The following is a 7,099-nucleotide window of genomic DNA, read 5'->3' on the forward strand; positions in this document are numbered from 1 at the left end:
TGGGTGGCTGCTGCTCAATGCCTAGGTAGTGATTGTGGCCAAGAGCATATTTTTTATCTGTACCTGGCGAGAAGAGTGGAACTTTTTCTCTATAAAGTGGACCTTGCCACTATTATTTATGCCACTGTCAACTCAATATTAGACTACAGTCCTATGGGACAACACTGCATATATCTTAGAACAATTCTGAAGTTAAAGCTAGAGCAGAATGCTGTGGGATGTTTATAAAGTGGGGTTTCATGTCAGGAACACTTTGTATCACAGCTTCGGGATCGTCTCTGCCATCTGTGCTGGCTGCCTATAAATTTCAAGGTGCTGCTTTCAACTTATAAAGCCTTACATATTTTGGGACCTGGTACCTGAGAGAATGTCTCTGTCCCTGAGCCATACTGCCACAGTTGTGATCAGTGGAGGTACTCACGGAAGTTCCTTTGCTATAAATAGGATGAATTTGCTGTCAGAATATTCTCAGTGAAGAGTCCTTTAGTAAGGAACTCATTCCCCTGTTTGACCAGCTGGATTTGTTAAATTTCTGGGCATGCCAGAAAGACCATCTTTTTTCTCAGGATTTTGGTGAGGGGATGCATTGAGGGTTGGAGTAGGTTAGGTTGGATTTTTTTTCTTAGATTTGCTGGTGTATATTTATGTAATAAGGAGAGAGGAGCATCTATTACTCTGTGTTTTGTTGTATATTCTAATTTATGAGATGGAAACCCGGAGCACAGGAAGGGCACTGATAGCAGTTTATATACATCTACATAAAGGAAATAAACAGAGCTTAATTAACCAACATATACAAGAAAATATCTATGACATTAAGCATTGACGTATCAAATCATGTACCACATACAACACGAACCCTTGGTACATTATACATATTTGCCTGCCATTCCCACTGTCCCGTAGTCAAGGACAGTAAGGACTGATATGATGCATTCTCTGGCACCCTGCTGTCCGTTTACGTCCACCCTGGGAGAGGAGAAAATCATAACTCCAAGGCTAGTAGTCGAAGACAGAGTTACAAAAAAAACAAACCAGTATCAACATAAGGCATTAATCAGCAACAGAACTTTAGTACATATAACATAAGGAAAAAAACTGGGTACTAATAAGTTCAAAAGAAATTCCCACCCCATATGTAACCTTAAATAGCAAAGAATGTAAAGTGTATATGTGAGGGAGAGCCCTTAAATGACACTCAGAATTCCAATGAAGTCAGACCTGAGAGTCATTCATGGGATTCACGAGAATTTTTCATATTAGTTGCAGCAGTTATGGTATTCAAAAAACTTAGTTTCCTCTATAAAAAAAGAAAAGAAAAGGGAAAAAAGCTAGTTCTAAAATAAGATGGAATTACATATTGTTGTTCCTTAGTCAGATTTTAAAAGCTCCAAAAAGAAATGCATTACAAGCTATAGTAATGTATTACTCCAAGAGATTCCCAAATCCACACTGTTTGCCACTGACTGGTAATTAAATTAACACAGTTAAAAAATTACATGCAGTGATAGTTCTTGGGGGAAAGCAGTTTTGGAAACAATGTATACTAAATGGATTTCTATTGTATGGGTTTTACCTACTCCTAAAAACATAGGCCAAAACTTTCAAACCTGGCTTCTCCTAAATCCATATTTAGGGACTTAAAAAAAAAAAGTGGCTTTAATTTCAAAGATGATGAGCACTTGCAGTTCCCATTGACTTAAGTGACATTTGTTGGTGCATTCTGAATCACAGGCCATACTTATTTTGGGGCCTAAATATGGATGTAGGAGTCTAATTTTTGGTACACATAAAAATGACAGGGGAAAAAATAACCACTTAAAAAAGACTAATGATTCTACTTTCATCTCTGTTCTTCCATGTGGCCCCCTATACCTGTATCTCTCTCTATCCCTGACCCAGACTGCCATACCCTTGCGCCTCCTTAAACCCCTTCCTGATAAGATCACTATAAACTCATGCCCTAACAAGAGCAAACAAAACAGATCAGAATGAGGAGAAAAGAAAGATTACATGGGTGTGGAAGGAATTGGGGTGGGAGGGTGGACTCAATAAAAGATCAAAAGGAAAAAAGAAAAACACCAAATCATGGAACTAACCGAACATGCTCAACTTCACTGCTCAGTCACTTCACTTTTGTTGCATCCCATTCCTCTTCTTTTGTGTATTATATTGTAAACTCTCTCTAGAAACTTTTCTTCCTACTTGTCAGCAAAGCAGCTGGCGTGCTTTAGGTGCGATATGAAAATAAGTAAGAAATAATGCATTAATAATATTAAAAGACAATTATATACATGAAAATATTTTAGCCTGAGATGTTTACAACTCGTGTAAAGAATTCAATTAATAATATAGGTTTCAATTTGCAAGGACACACACATCTTTCAGGTTTAAGACAATATTTAGTAACTTAGTAACCGAATTCTGCAAACACGCATATACGTAACTTTACTTGTATGAGTAGTCCCATTGAACTCATGTATTCATATAAGTGTTTGCAGGATTGAATCCTAAATTATTTACTATATAGGCTTGAATTGGAAAAGTCATGTATATATTATGGCTATTTATTTTTTATTTATTTATATAGCACTTTATGTACAAGTGTGAAGACAAGGCCCCTATTCTGAGGAAGTTACAATTTATTGACTTCAATAGGTTTATATTAGGCCTTAAACAGATAACATACTGGGGAATGGAATCCAACCAAAGGAAAGCGATTAAGCCATGAAGGTGTATCAGTTCCACATTTTCTCCCTCTTGATCTTTTGTTGTTGGATTTTTTGTGGGTATCTTTTTTCTCTCTCACACATAACCTCTGTTTCTTCCCTATCTCTTCTGGTCTATTTTGTGTGCTCTTATTAGGATGATGGTTCATAAACATCTGATAAGAAGCGCGTTTTAAGGAGCAGAAGGAGCATGGCAGATTTAGGAGGTTTCATGATGAAAAAGGTACAGGGATTAAATTGGAGGACACAAAGGGGGTGCTTAGTCTACAGAGTTATTTATTTTGTTTTTCTTTACCTAAAGTCTTCAACAGCAGATCATTTAAAATGGATATCTAGCATATACTATTGTGTCCAAAACTTCACAGGGAGTTGAGGACTCAGCACAGCACTGAGCATACCACTAAGGTTTTAAATCCTACATTCCATTGCTTCATTGCAAGTTTTGGCAGTGCAAGGAATATAGACTTTTCTTACTATATTGTATTAATGAGTTATTGGGTACGCATCTTTTTTGATATGACAAATTTTAATTGTTAAAAAATCATATAAAGATTCCAAACCTTTGATCCCTATTTTAGTAGGAATCTTATGCACAATATATGAAATAAATTAATAATTTTCCTATTAGCATCTACATGATCCCTACATCTTGCATGTATTGTTTTGGAACTTCATGACTGAGCTATTTCCCTCTTTGCGGGACTTCCTCTAGCTACTCTAAAACTGGGACTGTTGCTATATCCAGGTCTAGGGTCACTGACCACCTATATCCTCCACTAATTTAATATAAAACAGTGCTTTTAAATTCACATACAGTACAAGTCACTGCATAGCCTTGGCCCCTCCTACCTTCATGACTTTCTCACCCCATACCTCCTAGGTTAGCCTTTTTATTCTAGCTCAGAGAGCTTGCTAGCCATTCTTTGTATGGGGAATAGTTTTTTTTCATACTATGCTACTTATTTATGGAATTCTATGCCTTTCAGGATTAAACTGTCCAAGTCACTGTGAGAATGTAAATCCAGACATTAAGACATTTTTGTTGAGCTATTTTTTCTTTGATTTGTTCCAATGCGTGAATTATTTTTTGACATTTATATGAAGGGCGCTATATAAATGCAAGTGATCATTAAACTGTCTTCCCATATATTTTCTATAGTAATTCTTTTGTTTAAAGTATGCCTTATTACTTTTACTTTTGACAATAGATTATCATGAGCATATGTTCATTAGCAAAAGGTGAATTTGATGGCAGCACAAGCTACATTATACATGAAGGCCTTCTATTCCCTAGGGTCCCATTCCAGAGTCATTCTATGAAGCTCTGGAATAAGCTTCCAAAGGAGGCTATGGAAACACTATCACTGGAGGATTTTAAGAACAGATTGGATAAACACCTGGTTGGTCTATGTTTACTTGATTGTGCCTCAGGACTTGATGACTTGTCAAGGGCCCTTTTAGCCTTACAATTCTAGGATTCTGTGATTCTAATAGATCTCTCATTGAAGTCAGTGATAGATCTGTGTGCAGGGAAGCTGCATAATCTAGCTAGCCAATAATTTTTATAGGGTAAAAGTTTCTGGGGACTACTTAACTCCTATATAAATTGTACATCAAACTTAATACAGTGTATTAATTGTTTTAATCAGTGATTTTAATGGTGGTTTGCATTTGTACTTTATAGCTATTTTCCTAAAGAAAGTTTCATTCTTATTGGTTGGTAACCATTAAAACATGTTGCTTTGAAATAAAATATAGCCTTTAGACTAAATGCTGTGCTGCTTTTTGGTAACTAGAAAGATATATATTATACATCTATAGATGTATATACATCTCTACACGTTTAGTTAAAACCATATATAGCTTAATTTACATTTATTCAGATTCTTAATTTTTTATTATATTGGAAAATGGTGAATGATGTATTTAATAAACGCTTAATTTTTTTTACTTGTGTGAAATTTGGATGGAAATTCAAATTCAGTTAAAAATTCACAAAACCAGCATTTTTTAATTAAATAACACTATCTTATGTGCTGGATACAGAAGAAAAAAATTAATATCAAATATCAAAACATGCCTTTGCATTTAAAACTAACACTTATTAAACAAAGAAGTGTTATTTTCAGTTAGTGAATTAAACTGTTTTCTGGTGACTATGTCCTTCATGGTTTTAGAACTAGTCGATCACATTCTCTCACACCTAGTTTTTACTCATAGAGTGGAAGAGGAAAACAAGTTTTCCTGTTTTTCCAACTCCCAATTGATTTCTTAACTTTCAATGAACTGGTCATTAAAGTAAACTAGTTGAATAAACTGACATGGAGGAAATATCTTCTCTGCACCTGCAGAAGAGGCTACTGCTGTCAAAAAGCTGGTTTAGCATTTCAGCAAATTTTGGTTACAAGTGCTTAGTGACTTCCACCAGTCCAGTGGTCTGACTTTCTTTAAAATTTGACAGCGAATATGTATTGCTCAATACTATTTTTGTATTTAATTTAAAGTATTTTAGTACATTAAAATAAGATTAGACCTTAACTCAGCTTGTCAATTTTCAATTTAATTTTAATAGGTTTATTTTTAAAAACAAACCTGTATTTAATTTAAATTTATTTAAAAAAAAAAATCAGATTTTTTCATTTAAAAACCCCAAAACATCAATTTTGATCAAGTCAGATTATATAGTGCTTGATCCTTCAAGGAGCTGAGTACTCTGGTCCTGATTCAGTAAATCACTGAAGCATATGCTTAATTTTAAACGTAACTTTATTAACTTCCCATTAACCTTAGAGGCATTGCTCATGTGCTTAAGTACTTTGCTGGACTGGTGCTTGCACACTCTGCACCTTGTGGGGCTGAGATCTTATACAGTGCCAAAAGTGTGCGGGGCATTTTGACAACAAGCCTGAAATCAAAGGACTTGATATCTGCTTCCACAATGGTGTAAATTTGGAGTCATTCAGTTTAAATGGATGGTATTAAACTGGTGCAAAACCAGTGTGAGATCAGAATCAAGTGGAAGTTCTCTGCCCCAAAGTGTTCACATCCTAAATCCTTTTAAAATAGAGGATGGTTCTACTATACAAAACCTGTGGAAGATCACATTTGGAGTATTGTGCCCATAATACTAGGTATCAAATTGAAAAACCAATGTTGACATTCGTAAAACAGTGAAGGGAAAGGCTAGAAGGTTTATCTGAAGATCAGAAGATCCATAACATGAGGAAAGACTTTGAGATCTGAATATGTTCAGCACTGAAAATAGAACAATGACAGGTGATTTTTCAATTTGATTATAGTATAAAAGTATTTTAAAGGATCATATCATAGCACGACATCAAAAAAGCTAATTCTGATTAGAGAACTCACTATGGTCATGATCTGAATTTGATAAATGATAAAGACCCAGTCCTACAAACCCTTATTTACATGAGTCCTACTTATTTCTGAGTTATTCACATTGATTTTAATGAGACTGTGCAAATTACAGGATGGGCACTAAAAATTTATATCAGTGGTGGTTTCTTCTCTCAGAAAAAGAATATGGAATTGAAACTACTAAGAGATGTGAAGTAAGAGGGTAGCATAGAGAAATTTAAGATAAGGACTGACATTTACTTAGGACCTCATTCTGCAATGTGCTAAATGCTGCTTGCAAAGGTGAACTGCCACAACTTTCAAAGACTTCAATGAAAGTTGAGGGCATAGATTCAGAACATCTTGTAGGATTAGGCCCAATGCCTATAAAGTGAAATAATTCAGTCATGTCCTGGACCAAAAGTGTGTAATCACTGGCATACTTAATAGTTTAAAAATAAACAGAATATCAATTACATATGTTTATATGTGCCCAACATCTGCCAAGATTTAACATTAAATCTATGATTACAGGAATTTTCTTTGGTTTTAGTAGGAAATTAGGTATTTCCTATATACTCTGCCATGAAACTAAAAAAATAAAATTGGCCAATGCCAACTATATACAATTATGTCCTCAGATCAGCCAAACTGTTCACTTTAGCTGCATTTCACTATAACATTTTTCAGAATCTCCATTCGTTGGATTCTGGGGCAGCAAGTAATTCTTAGCAGGCTGGGCTTCTTGTCACAGTTCAGGAGTTCATCAGCATACCTGCCAGGTCCCTTGCTCTGGTGAGTTCTCCTGCTCAGGTCTCCTGGGAGCTCTAGCAATCACCTCATCTGAGCTCTAGTAACCCTTTATCAGGCGCCTTAGTTAAGCAGCTGCTAACCAGTCACCTAGGTATTTGACTACTTCCAAGTGGGTCTGAGTGGGCTAGTTCTCCCTTTATAGGAGCCTGTCACAGATAGGCTGGTCCCTGACTGCCCTTAGAGGCCAATGACAAGCACCT

The 7,099-nt window shown here is 35.6% G+C and overlaps 1 long non-coding RNA gene across 1 annotated transcript; it reads right to left on the reverse strand.

Moving 5' to 3' along the window:
• Positions 1-542: 542 nt before the first annotated feature.
• On the reverse strand, positions 543-7,018 carry LOC137146767 (uncharacterized). Its single transcript, XR_010918042.1, has 3 exons — positions 6,862-7,018; positions 2,100-2,228; positions 543-969 (listed from the first exon to the last, which is right to left on the reverse strand). It is a non-coding gene; the product is annotated as an uncharacterized lncRNA (long non-coding RNA).
• Positions 7,019-7,099: the final 81 nt, after the last annotated feature.

The sequence above is a fragment of the Emydura macquarii genome, unplaced genomic scaffold (genome assembly GCF_026122565.2).
Source record: "Emydura macquarii macquarii isolate MOO-44397 ecotype Brisbane River unplaced genomic scaffold, CSIRO-AGI_Emac_v2 contig_480, whole genome shotgun sequence".
Classification (NCBI taxonomy): Eukaryota; Metazoa; Chordata; order Testudines; family Chelidae; genus Emydura; species Emydura macquarii.